Source organism: Hemitrygon akajei, chromosome 13 (genome assembly GCF_048418815.1).
Source record: "Hemitrygon akajei chromosome 13, sHemAka1.3, whole genome shotgun sequence".
Taxonomy (NCBI): domain Eukaryota; kingdom Metazoa; phylum Chordata; class Chondrichthyes; order Myliobatiformes; family Dasyatidae; genus Hemitrygon; species Hemitrygon akajei.
The window spans coordinates 49,644,756-49,668,104 of NC_133136.1; the positions used below are offsets into that span (position 1 = coordinate 49,644,756).

The 23,349-nt window shown below is 44.1% G+C and overlaps 1 protein-coding gene across 2 annotated transcripts in view; it reads left to right on the plus strand.

Annotated features, from left to right (window-relative positions):
* Nucleotides 1–23,349, plus strand: part of mtmr7b (myotubularin related protein 7b) — a 112,394-nt gene that overhangs the window by 4,082 nt on the left and 84,963 nt on the right. The window contains exon 2 of one of the 2 annotated variants that reach the window (XM_073064588.1): nt 530–567. The exons of the other annotated variant lie outside the window; for it this stretch is intronic. The gene's annotated coding sequence lies outside the window, so the exon portion shown is untranslated. The remainder of the gene's footprint in view (nt 1–529; nt 568–23,349) is intronic. 2 annotated transcript variants of the gene reach the window in all.

A 23,349-nucleotide genomic window follows, 5' to 3' on the forward strand; every position in this document is an offset into this window, starting at 1 on the left:
AACAGGACAATAGGGCAGTAAGGAGTCAGTCCAGGCTCTGGGTATTGAGGAGTCTGATAGCTTGGGGGAAGAAACCGTTACATAGTCTGGTCATGAGAGCCCGAATGCTTTGGTGCCTTTTCCCAGACAGCAGGAGGGAGAAGAGTTTGTATGAGGGGTGCGTGGGGTCCTTCATAATGTTGTTTGCTTTGTGGATGCGGCGTGTAGTGTAAATGTCTGTAATGGTGGGAAGAGAGACCTTGATGATCTTCTCAGCTGACCTCACTATTTGCTGCAGGGTCTTGCGATCCGAGATGGTGCAATTTCTGAACCAGGCAGTGATGCAGCTGGTGTTGGGTATGCTGGCCTATCTTGGACAATCCACTGGGAGTATTGCAGACTTCAGGTAACAGGATGCTGCCAGGACTTGAGTTATTGGGAGAGGTTGGGCAGGCTAGGACTTTATTCCTTAAATGTAGGAAATAAAGGAGTGATCTTGCAGAGGGGTATAAAATCATGAAGGATATATAATTGTCTTTTTTCTTTCCAGAAAAAGGGAACTTAAAAACCAGAGGACATAGATATAAGGTGAGGAGAAAGATTTGAACAACTGAGAGGCAACTTCTTCTGCTAGCTTCCCAAATCTGGTATACTGTAATGGTACAGCCATAGAGTACAGTATATTGCAGATGTTGAATTATGGAAACTGTTAACATGCTGTTCTACCCAACAGAATACTTAGTGCTGTCAATATGGAATGAACTTCTTGATAGTTATCTTCCCCAGCCGAGGATTATTGCATTGACCCACTCAGGCATAAATGGCAGCTGGTTAATTGTGAGTAAGAATCATTTTACACAGAGAAAATTTCTTAAAATCTCTGAATGCCACTATGTGGCTGAGCTAAAGAGAAACCGAGGGACTTCAGCAATAGATAAAAATGGGAGGGTCTGCTGCTCTTGGGCTAATGTGGCTTAAAATATGTTGTTATCTTACTGGATCTACGTAAGTATAACAATAGTTGCTATTATTCTCCCTGAATACAACCAACAATTAAAGTTACTTTGTTGTGGACCAGATATAGGATATTTGTCTTTACCATGGCAGTGACACAAGTAAAAAAAAGGAGAGAGATAATGAAAAAATATTTAAAATAGTTGTTTGAGCCATTAAAAATTTGTAATTATTTTGTTCATCTTTGTGCAAATATTTTGCATGTACCACAACTTATTTGGATTAATAATTTTCTTTTGCTTCTGATTGTAGCAAAAGTACCAAATTTTATCACAAAATAGCCTAGAATAACAATTACAATAACCTGAATGCCTTGATAACAATATTGAGATAAAAATACTCAGTTTATTTTGTACTGGTTTTGAATCATAGATTTGTAACTCATGTAGCCTGGCCTTGTGGGTATTAAAATTTTATTTTTTATATATGAAATGTAATAGTGTTCTTTTATGAATATCATTTTCAGAAAAATTCTAGATTCATAAGTGATGCCAGAATATCCTCTGACTTTGAGAGAAAAGATGATTCATTTTGGTGAACAAATATAGACGAACAGCTTTGTTTCTATTCTTCATTTTTGGGTCCATCATCAAATGATGTCTGTGGAGTGCATTATTAATGAATGTGATGCTGGCATGTACACTTGAAAGGAGTGAAGAGCCTCTGCTTTGTTCTGCGGTAAAATTAGCCAGCTGAACCTGTTTTGCTTGGCAGAGTATTTAGATGGGGCAATGGATAATTAAAGCTTTCAAAGTATTGGTTTGTTACTATTGACTATTTGTGGCAAATTAAGACAGGTTTGAATAATCTTGCAACATTTCACGATTCAGAGGATTCTGGTTAATTATGTCACGTAGGGTCCAGTATATTTTGTCCCAATTAAGTGGCTGCCCCAAGTATGTGTAATTTTATGGAAATAGTTAAAAAGTATTTTTTAAAAAAAGACAGACTACCATTTAACTGTGTAAGAAATTGCGTATTTAAATAAAATGCAGAACAAATTACAACACTACCAATACCTCTACATCTGCTGTGTTCTTTTGATTGAATGTGAATTGACAAAATCAGTGTGGACACCTAGTGCAGATAATGGACTTACTTCATACAATGCTTTAATGACTGCATCCTCCAATTTTTGTTTCATTGCAACATGATTGTCGAAGTAGTGAAATTGTTTCATTTTCACTCACAGCTTTTTCCAGCATCTTTAGGCCTCAATGCTTGAAACTATAGTGAGCAAATCATTTCCAAATTGTCCTACTGTTTATTTCTTGCCAACTTATCAGTGAACATAAACACACACAACTGACATTATTTAAAAACTGATTGCCCTAAGCGCAGCGCTATGTCTCATGGCCACGCAAGTGCATGTGACTGACGCTAGTTAGAGGCTGTACAGTAACAGTCTCCTGCCCCAGTTATGCGGCATACTCTGTGTAAATCTGTTTCCATGTTTCGCGACACCAGAAGCCATAAACTTATTCCAAGGAGACTGGTGATCTTCCTGCTCATTTCAACAAAGTAAAGGCATCTTTCAGTTTTGGTGGGGTTAGAAATAAGGAAATTCATGATTAACTGTCCATTTTGCATTTAAGAAGACAACGTTGTGCCAACCTTTTAACCTACTCTAAGATCAATCTTACTTTTCCCTGCCCCACAGCCCTCCATTTCCTTTCATCGATGTGCCTATACAAGAGTCTCTTAAATGCCGTTAAAGTATCTACCTCTATCGCCATCTCTGGCAGCATGTTCCATGCACCCATCACTGTGTGTGTGTGTGTGTGTGTGTGTGTGTGTGTGTGTGTGTGTGTGTGTGTGTGTGTGTGTGTGTGTGTGTGTGTGTGTGTGTGTGTGTGTGTGTGTGTGTGTGTGTGTGTGTGTGTGTGCCTCCTATTATCTTGTACCCCTCTATCAAGTCACCTTTCATCCTCTTTTGCTCTGAAGAGAAAAGTCCTAGGTTGGTCAACCTATCTTCATAAAATATGCTCTCTAATCTGAGTAGCATCTTGAAAGATGATCTCTACACTTCTCTAAAGCTTACACATCCTACCGACAATGAGATGACCAGAAATGAACACAATACTTAAAGTGTGGTGTAACTCGAGTTTGAAAGAGCTGCAATATTATTTTATGCCTCTTGAAATCAACCACCTGATTAATGAAGACCAACACTCCACATGACTTCTTAACAACTCTATCAACTTGTGCACCAACTTTGAGGTATCAATGGATGCGAACCCCAAGATTTTACTGTTCCTCATTACTGCTAATGTTCATACCATTAACCTTGTACTCTGCCTTCAAATTTAATCTTCCAAAATGAAGCACTTCACATTTTTTTGTGTTCAACTCCATCTACCACCACTTAGCCCAGCTCTGCATCCTGTCAATGTACCTATGACAACCTTCTACATTGTCCACAACGCCACCTATTTTGGTGCCATCTGCAATCTCACTAACTTGCCATCCTTCCACTTCCTCTTCCCTGTCATTTATAAAAAATCACAAAGATCAGGGATTCCAGAACAGATCTTTGCAGGTCACCAACCTGCAAGCAGAATCCTCTCCACCTACTACCATCCTCTGCCTTCTCTAGGCAGCCAGTTCTGAATCCATGCAGCCAAGTTTCCCTGGATTTCGTCCAACTTTTCTTTGGAATTGTAACAGTAGAATCCATGTGGTGATGTCAGTTATCTGTCTCTGCTGAAAATGCTACAAATTATTCCTTGCACTACAGTTATTTACTTGTCTACTGAGTAAACAGAATCTGCACAAATGGATCAATTTCAGTCGATAGATTATGAACTTGACTAAAGAAAATTTATAATCCTTCTTGGCTATCTGTCTTTCATGGTCAGTTAGTGTGGCCATGACTGCATTAGTGTGGATATAATCTCTGTTACATTTTGTTATTGTTGGCTCCAATTTAATGTCATGCATGAAAATCAAAATAATGCTTCAGATACTGAAAATCTGAAACAAGGAACATAGAAATCTACAGCACATTACAGGCCCTCTGACCCACAGTGTTGTGCCGACCATGTAACCTACTCTAGAAACTGCCTAGAATTCCCCTACCACGTGGCCCTCTGTTTTTCTAGGCTCCATGTACCTATCTAAGAGTCTCTTAACAGAGCCTATGTATCTGCCGGCAGTGCATTTCACACACTCAACATTCTGTGTGGAAAAACTTACCTCTGACATCCCCTTTGTACCTACTTCCAAGCACCTTAAAATTGTGCCCCCTTGTGTTAGCCATTTCAGCCCTGGGTAAAAGCCTCTGGCTATCCACATGATCAATGCCCCTCATCATTTTATACACTCTGTCAGGAATGCTGGAAAATCTCAGCAGTTCAGGCAATATCTCTGGAAACGTTTTCGGCCTTTGACATTTGGTTAGAAATATAGTGCATGGTAGATACTGAAATTGCCACTTTGCTGGCTGTTGTGGCTAATGTCTTGTCTTGCTTTGCAAATCACAAGTCATGCAGCATGAAATCAGATTCTTTGTATACTAAGGAACAGAATCAGGTTTAATTATCACTCGTGTTGTGAAATTTCTTGTATGTGCTGACCATCTAACACCCATTTACTTACACAAAATCTTTGTTCTTGTACCCCTCATAGATTCCACCACTCATCTTTAGGTCAGGTTTACTTTACAATAGCCGAGTAAATTACCAAGCAATCCTTGTTGGGATTGGGAGGGAAACTGACACGTGGGGGAGTGTGGAAGTTCCACACAGCCAACCGTGGTCAGGGTTTGACCCTGGTTGTTGGACACTTGAGGCAGCAACTCCACAAGCTTACAGCTGTACTTTACTTGGAGGCATTTCCTCTTCAATCATCAGAGGCATTTATTTTTGGGTGGGTGTCTATCAAATGTGCCCACTTCATTTGATTCAATTCTGGTGTCTAACATGGTCCAAGACCTATTCCAGTAATTAGAAGCATGATAAGTGTTAATGATTCACCACAGCATTGATCAAATGCATTTTGCCATGCTGTCCGTTCAGTGAGACGCTATGTTAAATTCTTGAGTGACTGGCCATCAGTTTAGTATTTGATGCAGGACAATTCCAACAGGGAGCATGCCCCAGGATCGTACTGGAGTGTCAGCCAAGATTTGTGGTCAAGTTTCTTGATGGAATGTGAGCCCATAGCTTTCTGAGTCACGAGGTGTGGGTCATAGTGCATGTTCCTTGTTCAATTATTCCTATCAAAAATAGATTAACTTGCCATTTATCTAATTTTGATTCATAGGTAACATGACTGCCTTGTTTACCAAAGTGACAAGATTAACTACGTAATGTGATTCCTTGTATGTGAAATGTTTCAGGGTGCCAATGATGATGTGATAAGCCACTTAACAAATGCAAATCCTTCTTTCATTAATTTAGTTCAAAATTAGAGTATTTAAATTTAACCAAATTGTCCTGTATGACTACTGAATTCACATTTGACTTCCATTAATAGAAACATAGAAAACCTACAGCACAATACAGGCCCTTCAGCCCACAAAGTTGAGCCAATCATGTCCCTACCTTAGAAATTACCAGGCTTACCTATAGTCCTCTATTTTTCTAAGCTCCTTGTACCTATCTAAAAGCCTCTTAAAAGACCCTATCGTATCTGCCTCCACCACTGTTGCCAGCAGCACATTCCATGTGCTGACCACTCACCACTCTCTGAGTAAAAAAACTTACCCCTGACATCTCCTCTGTACCTACTCTCCAACACCTTAAACCTGTATCCTCTTGTGGCAACCATTTCAGCCGTGGGAAAAAGCCTCTGATTATCTACACGATCAGTGCCTCTCATCATCTTATACACCTCTATCAGGTCACCTCTCATCCTCCGTCACTCCAAGTAGAAAAGGCTGAGTTCACTCAACCTATTCTCATAAGGCATGCTACCCAATCCAGGCAACATGTTTGTAAATCTCCTCTGAACCCTTTCTATGGCTTCCACGTCCTTCCTATAGTGAGGCGACCAGAACTGAGCACAGTACTCCAAGTGAGGTCTGACCAGGGTCCTATACAGCTGCAACATTACCTTTTGGTCCCTAAATTCAATTCCACAATTGATGGTCAAAACACCGTATGCCTTCTTGACCGCAGAGTCAACCTGCGCAGCTGCTTTGAGCATCCTATGGACTCGGACCCCAAGATCCCTCTGATCCTCCACACTGCCAAGAGTCTTGCCATTACTACTATATTCTGCCATCACAATTGACCTACCAAAATGAACCACTTCACACTGTGTTAAACTCCATCTGCCACTTCTCAGCCCAGTTTTGCATCTTATCAATGTCCCGCTGTAACCTCTGACAGCCCCCCACACTATCCTCAACACCTAATGTCGATACTTTTTCTGTTTTAATATACCCGATGCCCTCCTGAACTAAAATCTATTCTTTATTTTTTGGAAAAACATTTTATTTTCCATTAGCATTTTTTTTTAAGAACAAGTTTTGAAATGACACTATTATTTTCACTAATAGGAGAGGTATGAACAAAGGGAAAATAAGAGCAGGCCATTTATAACTGAGGTGTGGAGAAATGTCTTCTCTGAGAGGATAATGAATCTCTACATTTCTGTCTGAGGGTGATGAAGGTCAGGCCAATAGATTTACTTAAGGTGATGGATGAGTATTTTGAATATGGAGTTTAGTGTTGTGGGAAAAGGTACAGAATAGGAGTTAAGTTTAGCATAGTTCAGCCATGATCAGTTTGAATGGTGGTACAGGTTTGATGGGGCTGGTGGCCAAACCTGTTCCTATTTTTTTGGGTTCTTTTATCTTGCATATGAATACTTGAGTTTTCTTAAACCCAATTTGAATAGGGAAAACATTCGGGTGAACCCAAGCATTCAAGGTTCATCTTGAGGAATTGTATGAATCTAATTTGATTTTAAAAGACCAGTCACATTCTTGTGAATCTATCTGCAATACCTAAGATGATGTGACGCAAGGATTCATTTAGATCATGGGATTGGAGTTACTAGGAACCATTGAGAATGGGTTTTGATTCATTTCTATTTGTTATTTTCTCTTTCTCATCCTGATCTCCTTTCTAGCATTGTAACTTCCCCGATCCACGTAATAAATCCTTGCACTTCCCCTTGGTTGCTCCTGTGTACCCAGTTTAATTTGTCATTTTAAGTAGTTTTACTGTGCTCAATTGGATCCTCCCCCTCCACTCCTTATCAGTTTCAGTTTCTTGGAAATTGTCAGTGATGTCCTCCCTCTCTACCGATAGTACAGATTTCCTTCTTATACTTGTCAATCACATCGCATACCTGTGTATTTTATTTATTGTACTTAGTGTAAGAATCTCAGGTGATTAAAGTTCAAAGTAAATTTATTATTCAAGTACATGTACTGTATGTCACCATATATAATGCTGAGTTTAAATTTCTTCTGGGCATACTCAATAACTCTATAGAATAATAACCATAACAGAATCAATGAAAGATCGCCCAACTTGGCGGTGCAGCCAGAGTGCTGAAGACAACAAGCTGTGCAAATACAAAAGGAAAGAAATAATAATAAAATAAATAAGCAATAAATATCAAGACATGAGATGAAGAGTCCTTGAAAGTAAGTCCATTGGTTATGAATAATAGATGATTAGTACGGTATTGATTAGACATTATGCTTCCCATAAAAGCACTCATTAAAATGATTCTTTGTGGGGTTTCACCCAGCTTTTCTGTCTGCTGCTGTTGGTGCATGGTTTACTTTTATGCAAGAGGTTTTGAATAACAATCCTTGTTGAATTCCTTATTAATGCATGTGTATCCTATTAATTTCATGACTGCAGCATGCCTGTTGACATCATTCAGGCCAAACTAATATTTGGTGTTTAGCGCTCTCATCTGATCGTTGAGCAATGTTTCACTTCATTGTTGGAAGTCAGTGCAGAGCAAATGGATGGCACAGTGCATATTTGACTGCAAATAACTAGTGTGAGGGTGGGAGTCGGCCCCCAGATTCTAACTTTTACATGCATGTCTGATGCACCATCAATAACTCTCTGAGACGTGAGGTGAGATATCGGCTTTTATTGACTGGAAGAAAGAACAAGCAGCAATTGACCACCATGCTACATCCTGGAGACTGAGAGGCAAGGCTCAGGCCCCAATCGCCTTTATACTGGGGTCTGTGGGAGGAGCCATGGTCAATGGGAGGAGCCACAGGAGCAGTCAGCGGGGGGGCATGTCCAGACAGGTATATGTAGTTCACCATGTTCACACCCCCTTTGTTTTAAAAGAGAGTCCCCATGGGGCAAAGTTTCTGACAAGTATATTTACAGGTTAAGTTTATCAGGTGGTCGAATCTGTCGCTGCGATCTACGTAGCTCCGGCTGTGATTGCACAGGTGCCGGTGGTGGTGATTGCACCAGAGACGGTGGTTGTGCTGGTTCCGGCCTAACTGGAGGTGTCAGCCCACTAGGCATCAGTGATCCCTCATGCGTGTGCGAGGCACCTGGTATATGCACGTGCGAGATGCCCGGTATAGGAGTGTCGTGAGGAGTCAGTGTAGGGCTCGGTGTGCGCGGTGTCACCTCGGGTACAGGGTTCTTAGTTACCGTGGAGGGTTCGGGGTAGTGGTCTGCTGCTCCTGCGGGCGCCAGGTCACGGACGGAGACCGTGTCCTCCCGCCCATCAGGTAAGACCACGTAGGCATACTGGGGGTTCGCATGTAGAAGGTGAACCCTCTCGACCAGCGGGGAGTATTTATTGCTCCTCACATGTTTCCGGAGCAGCACTGGCCCTGGGGATGTCAGCCAAGCTGGTAGAGTGGTCCCAGTGGCAGACTTCCTGGGAAAAGAGAATAGGTGCTCGTGAGGGGTGGCATTGGTGGACGTACATAACAGGGAGCGGACAGAGTGGAGTGCCTCGGGGAGGACCTCCTGCCATCTAGAGACCGGCAACCCTTTTGACTTAAGGGCTAACAGTGTGGCCTTCCACACTGTGGCATTCTCCCTCTCCACCTGTCCATTTCCCCGGGGATTATAACTTGTGGTCCTACTAGTAGCAATGCCCCTAGCCAGCTGGTACTGGCGCAGCTCATCACTCAAAGGAGGACCCTCTATCACTGTGGATATAGCAGGGATATCCAAACAGAGTGAAGAGCTGGCGAAGGGCTTTTATGACGGATGTGGCAGTGGTGTCGGGGCAGGGGATGGCAAAGGGGAACCGCGAGTATTCGTCGATAATGTTGAGAAAGTAGACATTGCGGTCGGTGGAGGGAAGGGGGCCCTTAAAGTCAACACTCAGTCGCTCAAAGGGGCGGGTGGCCTTGATATGTTGCGCCTTTTCAGGACGGTAGAAGTGCGGTTTGCACTCAGCGCAGACTTGGCAGTCCCTGGTCATCGTCCTGATGTCCTCAAGGGAGTACGGCAGGTTCCGGGCTTTCACGAAATGGTAAAATCGGGTGACCCCCGGGTGGCAAAGATGTGCATGGAGGGCGTATAGCTGGTCGAGCTGTGCGCTGGCACACGCTCCCCGGGATAGGGCATCAGGGGGCTCATTGAGCCTTCCAGGCCGGTACAGGATATCATAGTTGTAGGTGGAGAGTTCTATTCTCCACCGCAAAATTTTATCATTTTTGATTTTGCCCCGCTGTTGGTTGCTGAACATGAACGCAACTGAGCGCTGGTCAGTCAGCAAGGTGAACCTTTTGCCAGCGAGATAGTGCCTCCAGTGCCTAATAGCTTCCACTATGGCCTGGGCTTCTTTCTCCACGGCGGAGTGCCGAATTTCAGGGCCTTGAAGGGTACGAGAAAAGAATGCTACTGGCCTGCTGATGCACCATCAATAACTCACGCCGAGACTTAGGTAGTGAGATATCGGCTTTTATTGACTGAAGAACAACACTACATCCTGGGGAAAATGAGGGAGAGCAGCAGGCCACAGTCGCCTTTATACAAGGGTCTGTGGGAGGAGCCACAGGGGTAGTCAGCAGGGTCTTGGGAGGAGCCACAGGAGCAGTCAGACAGGTATATCTAGTTCACCACACCTGCCTGCCTGATTGAGGGTAGCAGCCAGCACGAAATCGGAGTCGTCACTCTCTACTTGGAAGGGAATGGTCTCGTCCACCGCATGCATTTTTGCTTTGGCAATGTCCCCTTTAATGCAGCTGAAGGCCGTGCAGGCCTCAGCAGAGAGGGGAAAAGTGGTAGACTTAACCAGGGGGCGGGCCTTGTCTGCGTAATGGGGAACCCATTGGGTGTAATAGGAAAAGAAGCCCAGGCACCGTCTGAGGGCTTTGAGGGTGGTGGGAAGACAAGGGGTGCATACAGTCGGGATCAGGGCCAATGACCCCGTTCTCCACGACACACCCAAGGATAGCGAGTCGAGTGGTTCCGAACACACACTTGTCCCTGTTATAAGTAAGGTTCAGGGCTTTGGCCACTTGGAAAAATAGTTGGAGGTTGGCGTTGTGATCCGACCAGTCGTGACCACAGATGGTGATATTATCCAGATAGGGAAATGTGGCCTTCAGTTGGCACTGGTCCACCATCCAGTCCATTTCCCTCTGGAAGACAGAGACACCATTTGTGACACCGAAGGGGATGCGCAGGAAGTGATAGAGCCTGCCGCCCGCCTCGAAGGCGGTGTAGGGGCGGTCCTCTGGGTGGATGGGGAGCTGGTGATAAGCGGATTTCAGATCTATTGTCGAGTACACCTTGTACTGAGCTATCTGGTTGACCATATCCGCGATGCGGGGTAGGGGGTACGCGTCAAGCTGCGTGAACCTATTGGTGGTCTGGCTATAGTCCACGACCATCCTATTTTTCTGCCCGGTCCGAACAACAACCACCTGGGCCCTCCAAGGGCTTGTGCTTGGCTCAATGATCCCCTCCCTGAGCAGCCGCTGCACCTCTGACTGAATGAAGGCCCTGTCCCCCGCGCTGTACCTCCTGCTTTTAGTTGCCACAGGTTTACAGTCGGGGGTCAGGTTGGCGAACAGCGGTGGGGGAGGGATCTTGAGGGTGGAGAGGCTGCGAGTGGTGTCAGTAGCACAGCTGTCGGCATGGTGCTGGGTGGGATGTGTGGGTCGGTGTGTGTGTGTGGTCATGAGCGGGGTATATGACGAAGTCCCACAAAACTGAGGATTCCTGACAGTGAGTGGTGGGAGGGACCCGTCATATGCCATAGTCACACTTTCGAGGTGGCTCTGGAAGCCCAGCCCCAATAGCACAGGCGCGCACAGTTGAGGCATGACCAGTAGCGCAAAGTTCCGATATTCTGTGCCCTGCACCACCAATGTCGCTACACAAGCCCCCCGGATGTCTGTGGAATGCAACCCAGAAGCCAAGGTGACCCTCTGGCTTACCGGCCATGTCACGAGTCCGCAGCGTTGCACCGTGTCAGGGTGAATAAAACTCTCAGTGCTGCCTGTGTCAAACAGGCAGCTAGTCCTGTGCCCCTCCATCAGGATGTCCATCATTGACCTTGCAAGCTAGTGTGGGGCGCTCTGGTCGAGGGTTATGGTGGCCAGAGTTGAACTGCCGTCTTGGTGCCCGGTAAGCATCCGTGGGTCGGGGGCGGGGCGAGTTGACGCCGACAAAGATGGCCGCCCCCATCCGGGCAGGCAAGATGGTAGCCCCCATGCCTCGCACGAGGCGGGCAGGCAAGATGGCGGCCCCCATGCCTCACACGCAGCGCTGCCCGACCCCGCTCGTGGTTTAGACTTACAGACCTTGGTGAAATGGCCCTTCTTCCCGCAGCTGGAGCAGGTCGCTTCTCGGGCCGGGCAGCATTTTCGGGGGTGCTTTTCGAGTCCGCAGAAGTAACACTGCGCAGACTTGCGACTGGCAGCAGCTGTGGTCGGTTTCAGGGAGTTCGTGGACTCACGACTGGCAGCGGCGGCGGTGAATTCGCTCGCGGGTGGCGGGGTCTGAGGTGTCCACGGGACCGGCGGGGGATCGCTGGGCTGGACAGCGTCAACGTTGTGCAGAGCAGCCTCCAGCGTGTCGGCCGTCTCGATCGCCGAGCATAAGGTAAGATCGGCATTTTCCAGCAGCCGCTGGTGCACCTACACTGACCTGATCCCTGTAACAAAGGCGTCTCGTACAAGCAGCTCCACATGTTGTTCCGCCGTCAGACCTTTGCAGTCGCAAGTTCGCACGAGTGTCTGTAGGACTCGGAGAAACGCAGCGCTCGACTCGTCGGGTCGCTGCCGCCGCGTCACTAAACAATGTCTTGCATAGACGGTGTTCACCGGCCGCAGGTACTGTCTTTTGAGGGCGTCCAGTGCCCCTTCGTAGGTCGGCAGGTCCCTGATAAGTGAGTGAACTTTTGGGGTGACCCTCGAGAGGAGAATTCTGTGCATAATAGCGGGCTCAGTCGCACGAACCTCCTCCAAGTATGATTGGAAGCATGCAAGCCAGAGTTCAAAGGCAAGAGCTGCTTCTGAGTTTTGAGGGTCCAAGTCTAATTTTTCCAGATGTAAAATACTTTCCATGTTTTAAAACTTCCAGTCAATAAAATTGATGCACCATCAATAACTCTCTGAGACGTGAGGCGAGATATCGGCTTTTATTGACTGGAAGAAAGAACAAGCAGCAATTGACCACCATGCTACATCCTGGAGACTGAGAGGCAAGGCTCAGGCCCCAATCGCCTTTATACCGGGGTCTGTGGGAGGAGCCACAGGAGCAGTCAGCGGGGCGGGGGGGGGGGGGCGTGTCCAGACAGGTATATGTAGTTCACCACAATGTCTGAGTGCTTGCCAGCCTTGAAGTCCTGAACAACGAGGCCATACGAAGCCCTGTCCCTTAGAACAAGAAGCAGCAGCAACTGGAGGAGCTGAGCTCTTTACTTCACCCCTCCCTCTCCCGGTTTCACCTATCACCTTGTGTTTCTTCCTCCTCTCCACCCACCTTTCTAACTCCAACTCCTCATCTTTTTTTCTTCCAGTCCTGCTGCAGGATCTTGGCCTGAAGCGTCAGCTGTACTCTTTCCCATAGATGCTGCCTGGCCTGCTGAGTTCCTCCAGCGTTTCGTGTGTGTGGCTTGGATTTCCAGTATTGGCATATTTTCTCTTGTTTGTGATTGGTTTTGGCAGCCATTTATTCACCAATAGCTCTTTCATCGCACTGGTGGAGAAGATTATTTGGTGTAGGTGGCAACAACAATAGAACGAATTTGCTCTAAGTTCCATGGCTCAGTCATCTGGAATAGCGAGCCATAGGCCTGTATGCAATGTAATTACTCCCACAGAAAGACTGGAAGTAATTGCAAGTGACTTTAGCTTATGTACAGTTAATCCCCTCGCGTCCCACAAAAAGTTGGTTTGCAGGTACAGCCGGCTATCAAGAAGGCAAATTCATTGGCCTTCATTGCTAGAGGGACTGAATTTAAGAGGAGGAAGGTTATGCTGCAACTGTACAGGGACTACTGTGTGCAGTTCTGGTCTCCTTACTTGTGGAAGGATATACTGCCTTTGGAGGCGCTGCAGGGTGATTCCAGAGATGATGGGGTTAGACTATGAGGAGAGATTGAGTTGCCTGGGACTGTACTTGCTGGACTTCAGCGGAATGAGAGGAGATCTTATAGAAACAAATAAAATTATGAAAGGGATAGAAAAGATAGAGGCAGGAAAGTTGTTTCCACAAGAACTAGGGGACAGAGCCTCAAGATTCGGGAGATTAGATTTAGGATGGAGATGAAGAGGAGCTTCTTTTCCCAGAGGGTGGTGAACTGTGGAATTCTCTACCCACTGAAGCAGTGGAGGCTACCTCAGTAAGTATATGTAAGACAAGGTTGGATAGATTTTTACATAGGGGAATTAAAGGTTCTGGGGAAAAGGCAGGTAGGTGGAGATGAGTCCTTGGCCAGATCAGCCATGATCTTATTGAATGGCAGAGCAGGCTCGACAGGCCAGATGGCCTACTCCTGCTCCTATTTTACAATGTTCTTATGGTCCACTTTTCCTTGCCCTCTAATCCAGTATGCCTATGACAGTCCAGGTGTTTCTAATGCACCCTGCTTAGCTGTTCCCTTCCCTCTGTAACCTGTTAAGGGTATGCCTTTCTGATTAAAGACTCCAAGGATAGGCGCCTGTGCATGACCCCTAGATTCCATTCATTTTCCTTTACGCTGCCCGGTTCCTGCCTCCACCAATCGCAAGTGAGCTACAAGACAACACAATGGAAGAAGAAAATGACATACTGTCAGTGCATCTTGTGTTCTCCTCCAGCAGCTTGGATCCCGGCACCGTGTGGAATGCAGAGGGTGATTTACACGGAGAATCTCTGCATGGTGATACACCTAGCATGCATGGATTGTACACTAGCTGGGGAGGTGGTCACGGTCATTCCTCTTCTTCAAAGGGAGACCCTGTGTCAGTTCTGGTCTAGAAGATGAAACAGGTCATAGATAGCTGATGCCAATGTATAAATGCAACCATGATGTATTGTTTGGCCTGACAAATTTTGTTTGACTTGTCTAAGATATTTGGAGAATCAAGCCCTAAAATATATTGGAGAGGACTTTGAGTCCATTCTTGTTGACATTGAAGTGGTGACTAACCTATGATTAAATAAGTTCAGATGTTGTGTGATTTCTAGCAAAGAACTATAGAGGGAAATCATTTGTATCAGGAATGTCTACATATGACACAACTTAAGTGATGTCTAACTTTTAGAAAGTAGAGACTGTCCCTTCCTTCTTCCTTCACCCCAGTTTGCAGTCCTGGTGATGTTGTATGAGAATGTTAGAAAAAGTTGCATGACCATTAGGAGGTGATTGAAAATGATATTGTGGTTCTTGGGGTGAGATTACAATGCTTTAGTATATCAGGGGGTTCCTCTAGAGAATGTTTTAGACTTGTAAGCATTCAGTTTTTAAACTATATCCCCTTGGTACTAGATTTTGTCACAAACAGAAACTACCCTTTAGAATCTACCTTGTCAAGCTTCCTCAGTACTTCTTCCGAACTGAATGGGTAGGGGCTCAAACCTCTCTATTGTTCCTCTTTAGAGCACCCTTTCATCCCAACGTTCTTCCAAGTGAACCTTCTCTAAACTGCCTCCAGTGTAAGAAAGCAGTTCTTAAAATAGGTAAGTATCTAAACCTACACACACTGTTCCCAGGGTGGGCTCAGCAAAGCCCCTTACAACTGTTAGAAGTGAATTCTATGTATGTACAACATCCTCCTTACAAAAAAGAAAAATAGCAATTAGCCTTCCCCAATGAGTTCCAATTTTTAATGTGTGGGAACAACCGGATTCTTTTCTATGGCAGCATTCTCTAGTCTCTCCCAACAGAAAAAAAATTCTCCTTTTTATTATTCCTACCAAAGTGGATAACTTACAATTCCCCAAGCTAAAATCTTCACCCACTCACATAACCACTCTAGGTCCCTTTAGAAGCCTGTTTGCAACCTCAGAATTTGCTTTCCTATTATTTTTTACATCCATAGTACTCTTGGTTCTTTTGGCTAAATCAGTAACCTAGATTGTAAGTAGTTAAGGCTCCAGAACAGATTTGTATCGCATTCTACTAGTTAATCTGTCAGTTTTGAAATGACCAATTAATCCCATTCCTTCTTCCTGTTGGTCAGCCAGCCCTCTGTCCATGCTTACCTCAGTGCAACATGTCCTCGTCAATAGAATCTCCCAGCCACAGCACTTCTTTTCAGCTTCTCTTGTTTCTTTCTGGTAATGCAGTAAGCACACTAGCACAACGCTAGAACAATCATTTTCCTATTTTTAAGTTTTGGCACTTGATCTTGACACTTGTCCCAATTGCTTGACTGATGAGCAATAATGCAAATGAATGCATGTGTTAGAAACATAGAAAACCTACAGCACAATACAGGCCCTTCGGCCCACAAAGTTCTGCCATACATGTCCTTACCTTAGAACTACCTAGGCTTACCCATAGCCCTCTATTTTTCTAAGCTCCATGTATCCATCCAAGAGTCTCTTAAAAGTCCCTATCGTTCTGCCTCCACCACCACCGTCGGCAGACCATTCCACACACTCACCACTCTCTGTGTTTAAAAACAACAACAAGAAGAACAACTTACCCCTGACATCTCCTCTGTACCTACTTACAAACACCTTAAAACTGTGCCTTCTCATGCTAGCCATTTCAGCCCTGGGAAAAACCCTCTGACTATCCACACGATCAATGCCTCTTATACACCTCTATCAGGTCACCTCTCATCCTCCATTGCTGCATGGAGAAAAGGCCGAGTTCATTCAACCTATTCTCATAAGGCATGCTCCCCAATCCAGGCAACATGCTTGTAAATCTCCTCTGCACTCTTTCTATGGTTTCTATTTCCTTCCTGTATGGAGGCGACCAGAATTGAGCACAGTACTCCAGGTGGGGTCTGACCAGAGTCCTATATAGCTGCAACATTACCTCTCGGCTCTTAACCTCAATCCCATAATTGATAAAGACAAATGCACTGTATGCCTTCTTAACCACAGAGTCAACCTGTGTAGCAGCTTTGAGTGTCCTATGGACTCAGACCCCAAGATCCCTCTGATCCTCCACACTGCCAAGAGTCTTGCCATTAATGCTATATTCTGCCAACATATTTGACCTACCAAAATGAACCACCTCACACTTATCTGGGTTGAACTCCATCTGCCACTTCTCAGCCCAGTTTTGCACCCTATCAATGTCCCGCTATAACCTCTGACAGCACCCCACACTATCCACAACACCCCCAACCTTTATGTCATCAGCAAATTTGCTAACCTATCACTCCACTTCCTTGTCTAGGTCATTTATAAAAATTACAAGGAGTAGGGGTCCCAGAACAGATCCCCGAGGCACACCATTGGTCTCTAGCCTCCATGCAGAATATGACCTGTCTATAACCACTCTTTGCCTTCTGTGGACAAGCCAATTCTGGATCCACAAACCAAGGTCCCCTTGGATCCCATACCTCCTTACTTTCTGAATAAGCCTTGCATGGGGTACCTAATCAAATGCCTTGCTGAAATCCACTAACACTACATCTACAGTTTTACCTTCATCAATGTGTTTAGTCACATCCTCAAAAAATTCAACTAGGCTTGTAAGGCACAACCTGCCTTTGACAAAGCTATGCTGACTGTTCCTAATCATATTATGCTTCTCCAAATGTTCATAAATCCTGCCTCTCAGGATCTTCTCCATCAACTTACCAAGCACTGATATAAGACTCAGTGTTTTGGGTGTTGAAGTTGTGCAAACATAACATATCTGTGCGTTCCTGTCTCCAACCCACAATGAATGTATGTCTACAATGCAGTATTTCAGGTGAACCAACAAATAAATGGGAAATTGAGGTCTCATTTCCTGCATAAATGTATATTTTGTATATAGATACGTGTGTCTAGCCAAATCACGGGGCAGTTTATCTACTAAGCGGATCATCTTTGGACTGTGGGAGGAAACTGGAGCACCTGCGGGAAACCCATAGGCTCACTAGAAGAACATACACAATTTCTTACAGAGGACGCCAGAATTGTACTCCAAATTCCAACGCCCCGAGCTGTAATAGCGTAGCACTAATGACTATGCTTCATAAATGCATTATGTGCATAGATCAACTAAAGTGAAGTATTAATTATGAGCTATAATTGCTATATAATTTGCTGTTGATTTACATGTAATTTTCTGCAATGAATTTGCAATGCTGCTTTTTAAAAAAGGTGTTGCACAATATTGTTTTATTGGAGACAGCATTAGGATTATTTGACAAAAAGATGTTTACATTACAGTCATAGAGACATCGGGAAGTACTGCATAGAAACAGACCCTTCAGCCCATCTTGTTCATGCAAAACCATTTAGACTGACTACTTCCATCGAGCTGCACCGAGATCACAACCCTCCATATCCCTACTATCCAGGTACCTGTCCAAGCTTCTCGAACATTGAAATTGAGCTTGAATGCACCGTTGTGCTGGCAGCTCATACCACACTCTCACAGCCCTCTGAGTGAAGAAGTTTCCCCTTAAACTTTTCACCTTTCACCCTTAACCCATGACCTCTGGCTATAGTCCCACCCACCCTCAGTGGAAAAAGCCTGTTTCATTTACCCTATCTATACTCCTCAATTTTGTATACCTCTATCAAATCTCCTCTTAATCTTCTACAGTCCTAACTTATTCAGTCTTCCCTTATAACTCAGGTCCTCCAGACCTGGCAACATCCTTGTAAGTTTTCTCTATACTCTTTCAACCTTGTTTACAGCTTTCCTGTAGATTACATCTTTCCTGTACATGGATATTATTTGAAGTATTAATCAAGAGCTGATGAAGCAAAGCTTTAAAAAGAACTCAAACGTATTTGAGTCTGTTGTTTTGAGTCTAGTATAAAGTTTTTTTTGGCATTGATTTTTAGGAATGTTCCAGGGGCAATAGTCCTCTGTGCGTTTCATCAGAAATAGTCCTTGAAAGTTGAAAAAGGATTAATCTTTTTTCTAGTTGCTGTTCTCCAAAGAACTCTTGATGTCTACTTTTGACCAGATACTCTGGTATGTCTCACTAAGATTCTTTTTTGAGTTGTGGTTTGGTCGTAGGAAGTTACATTGGATTTGGAAGTGTTTTAGGGTTCCATTCAAGATCCTAAGTGCAAAATCTCACTGATGAAAAGGGCAAACAGTTATTCAAACAGGGACCAGTAGGACAAAATAAAATTATATGGCACTATTTGAAGAACCAGGTGTTTATCCAGAAGTCTTGGCCAATATTTATTTCTATATCAGTGGCTGAAAAATTACTTGCTAATACAAGAATTTCTATCTTTCAGAAACACTTGGTTATAGACCGTTTTGAGTTCTCCTCCAGTCGTAAAATGGCTTGATGTGAATCAAAATTCTTCTTTAAAAGATGACGAAATGTTGAACCATTGAAACACATTTTCATCTTTAAACTTTATTTTAAGATGACAGATTGTTGCATTAACATAGAACATTAAACATTGCTCAATAGATTACCGGAATAGGCATTTCTGCTCTCAATGTTGTGCCAAACTAATTAATTAGCAATCAAACATCAACTAAATTAATACCTTCTGCCTACCCTATGTCGATATACTTTTATTTCCTGCACACCTACGTACCTGTCTAAGAGCCTCTTAAATTTTCGATTGTATTTGTCTTTACCACTCTCCTTAAATGCCGTCTGGGAAAAAGATACTGTTTCTCAGCCTTGCATAATCTTACAAAGTTCTACCAGATCTCCACCCACCCCCACCGCTCCACTAGCCTCTACTGTTCTGGAGAAAAGAACCCAAGATTGTACATGACCTCTAATCCAGGCGACATCCTAGTAAACTTTGCTGTACACTCTCTAAGTTTCAATGTCCTTCAATGTTATGGGGTGAACGGAATTGAATGTGATAGTCCATATGCCTCCTTAATAGAGCTTATTATCACTTGCATATGTCATGAAATTTGTTGCTCTGCAGTGGCAGTATAGTACAACTATAAGTTACAAAAAAAAAGCACAAAAAATGAATAACGAACTGCAACATAACTTCCCGACTCCTGAACAAAATTTATCGACTAAAAGGGTGGGACCTACACAGAAGGGTCGGTTTGCACCTGAACTGGAGGGGGACTAATATCCAAGTGGGAAGGTTTATTAATGCTGCATGGTGGGCTTTAAACTAGAATTGCAGGGGGATGGGAACCAGAGTGCCAGAACAGTTAGTGGAGAGGTTGTAGAGGTTGATGTTGGTAAGACCTCAGATAAAGATTGGAATTGAAAGGTTGAGCATAGTGAACTAGTGCGTATATTTCAACACAAGAAGTATCATAGGAAAGGCAGATGAGCTCAGGGTAAGCATCAATACCTGGAATTATGACATTGTAACCATTTAGTTGCAGGAGGGACAGGACTGGCAGCTCAATATTCTGGAGTTCTGTTTTTTCTAAAGGAAATATGCAAAGAGATAGGTCTGGTCCATGGGTTGAGATTCTAAATTGGAGAAAGACCAATTTTGATGGTATCAGAAAAGATCTAGCAAGTGTGGATTGGGACAGGCTGGTTCCTTGCAATGGTGTACTTGCAAAGTGGGAGGCCTTCAAAAGTGAAATTTTAAGAGTACAAACCATGTATGTGCCTGTCAGAATAAAAGGTAAAGATAACAAGTGTAGGGAACTTCGGTTTTCAAGAGATATTGAGGCCCTGGTTACGAAAAAAAGAAACAAATGCGTAGCAGGTATAGGCAAGTAGGAACAAATGAGGTGCTTATGGAGTACGAGAAATACAAGAGAACACTTGAGAAAGAAATCAGGAAGACTAAAAGGAGGCATGATGTTGCTCTAGCAGATAAGATGAAGGAGAATCCTAAGGGATTCTACAGGTATGTTAATAACAAAAGGATTGCTAGGGACAATATTGGTCCTCTGCAAAACCAGAATGGTAATCCATGTGTGGACGCAAAACAGATGGGGGAGATCTTCAATGCATTCTTTGGATCTGTATTTACTCAAGAGACAGACACAAAGTCTATAGAAGCAAGACAAAGTGGCATCAACTTCATGGACCCTGCACAGATTACAGAGGAGGAGATGTTTGCTATCCTGAGGCAAATGAGGTCGGATAAATCCCCAGGGCCTGACAAGGTTTCATAGACTATAGACAGTAGGTGCAGGAGTAGGCCATTCAGCCCTTCTAGCCAGCACCGCCATTCACTGTGATCATAGCTGATCATACACAATCAGTACCCCGTTCCTGTCCTCTCCCCATATCCCTTGACCCCGCTATCTATAAGAGCTCTATCTAACTCTCTCTTGAATGCATCCAGAGACTTGGCCTCCACTGCCTTCTGGGGCAGAGCATTCCACATATCCACCACTCTCTGGGTGAAAAAGTTTTTCCGCATCTCTGTTCTAAATGGCCTACCCCTTATTCTTAAACTGTGGCCTCTAGTTCTGGATTCACCCATCAGCGGGAACATGCTTCCTGCCTCCAGTGTGTCCAATCCCTTAATAACCTTATATGTTTCAATCAGATCCCCTCTCATCCTTCTAAATTCCAGTGTATACAAGCCCTGTCGCTCCAATCTTTCAACATATGACAGTCCCACCATTCCGGGAATTAACCTTGTGAACCTACGTTGCACTCCCTCAATAGCAAGAATGTCCTTCCTCAAATTTGGAGACCAAAACTGCACACAGTACTCCAGGTGGGGTCTCACCAGGGCCCTGTACAGCTGCAGAAGGACCTCTTTACTCCTATACTCAATTCCTCTTGTTATAAAGGCCAGCATGCCATTAGCTTTCTTCACTGCCTGCTGTACCTGCATGCTTGCTTTCATTGACTGATGATTTTCCCTTGGACTCTACAGGAGGCAAGTGCAGAAATTGCTGGGGGCCCAGCAGAGATATTTGAAACATCCTTAGCGCAGGAAAGGTACTGGATGACTGGAGGATAGCCAATGTTGTTCTGCTGTTTAAAAAATGCTCTAAACAGAAACCAGGAAATTATAGGCCAGTGAGTCTGACATCAGTGGGAAAGTTATTGGAAGGTATTCTAAGAAACCAGATGTATAAATATTTGGATAGACATAGACTGCTTAAGTACCGTCAGCATGGCTTCATGCATTGTAGGTCATGTTTAACCAAATTTATAGAGTTTTACGAGGAAGTTACCAGGAAAGTGGATGTTGCCTACATGGAATTTAGCAAGGTGTTTGACAAGGTCCCGCATGTGAGGCTGGTGAAGTAGGTTCAGCCTCTTGGCATTTAGGATGAGGTAGTAACTTGGATTAGACATTGCCTTTGTGGGAGAAGCCAGAGAGAGGTAGAAGAGAGTTACCTCTCTGACTGGGGGCCTGTGACTAGTGGTGTGTCATAGGGATCAGTGTTGGGTCCTTTGTTTATTATCTGTAATCAATGATCTAGATAATAATGTGGTTAACTGGATAAGCAAATTTGCAGATGGCATCAAGATTGAGGGTGTTGTGGACCTGAGGAAGGCTGTCATGGCTTGCAGAGGAATCTGGATCAGCTGGAAAAATGGCCGATGGAATTTAATGCGAGGTTTTGTACTTCAGTAGGACCAACCAGGGTTGGTCTTACACAGCAAACAGTAGGGGACTGAGGAATGTGTTAGAACAAAGGGATCGGGGAACACAGTTCCATAATTCACTGTCACATGGTGTCACAGTAGATAGGGTTGTAAAGAAAGCTTTTGGCACATTGGCCTTCATAAATCAATGTATTGAGTACAGAAGATGGGATATTGTGTTGAAGACTTTGCGGCCTAATTTGGAGTATTGTGTACAGTTTTGGTCATCTACTTACAGGAGAGATGTAAACAAGGTTGAAAGAGAGCAAAGAAAATTTACAAAGATGTTGCTGGGTCTGGAGGACCTAAGTTAGAGGGAAAGGTTGAATGGGTGAGGACTCTGTTCTTTAGAACCTAGAAGATTGAGAGGAGATTTGGTAGAGGTATGCAAAATTGAGGAGTATAGATAGTGTAAGTGTAAGCAGGCTTTTTCCACTGAGGTTGGGTTGGACTACAACCAGAGGTCATGGGTTAAGGGTGAAAACTGAAGGGTTTAAGGGGAACATGAAAGGAAACCTCTTCACCCAGAGGGTTGTGTGAGTGTGGAACGAGCTGCCAGCGGAAGTGGTGCAGCCGAGCTTAATTTCATCATTTAAGAGAAGTTTGGATAGATACATAGATAGTAGGGATATGGAGCAGGTTGTTGGGAGTAGGCAGATTAAATGGTTTTGGCATGGACTAGATGGGCCAAAGGGACTGTTTCTGTGCAGTACTCTATAACTATGACTAATGAAGGCAACCAAACTTAGAACCCAGTCATCTATGTTTACATCTGTGTCATTTTCATATATTACAAGCAGCAGAAGTCCCAGTGTGGATCCCTGCAGAACATCACTAGTCATACCTAGAATAAGTCCCATTGACTGCTACTCTTTCTTTTCTATGGGTAAACCAATTCTGAATCCGATCAGCCAATTCATCATGTATTCCATGCATCTTAATCTTCTGCATGAGATTCTCCTGATGAACCTCGTCAAATGTCTTGCTAAAATCCACACAGACACCAAAGCACAGGTCTACTTCATCTATCACCTTCATTACCTCCACAAAAATATCAATTAAGTTAGAGAGGCATGCCTTGCCCCACGTAAAGACATGCAGAGTGTTCCTAATAAGGCCATAGCTTTCCAAATGCACATAAATCCTATCCCTGAGGTCTTCTTTAAGAGACCTAACACTGCTTTGTTCTTTTTCTGAAAAATGTGCTGCATATTAGCATACTCCAGCTGATCGCTTTATCCTCCATGTCCTCCTCCCTGGATACAAAGTACCCATTTAGGACCTCACCCATGTACTCCACATCCAAGCACATGTTC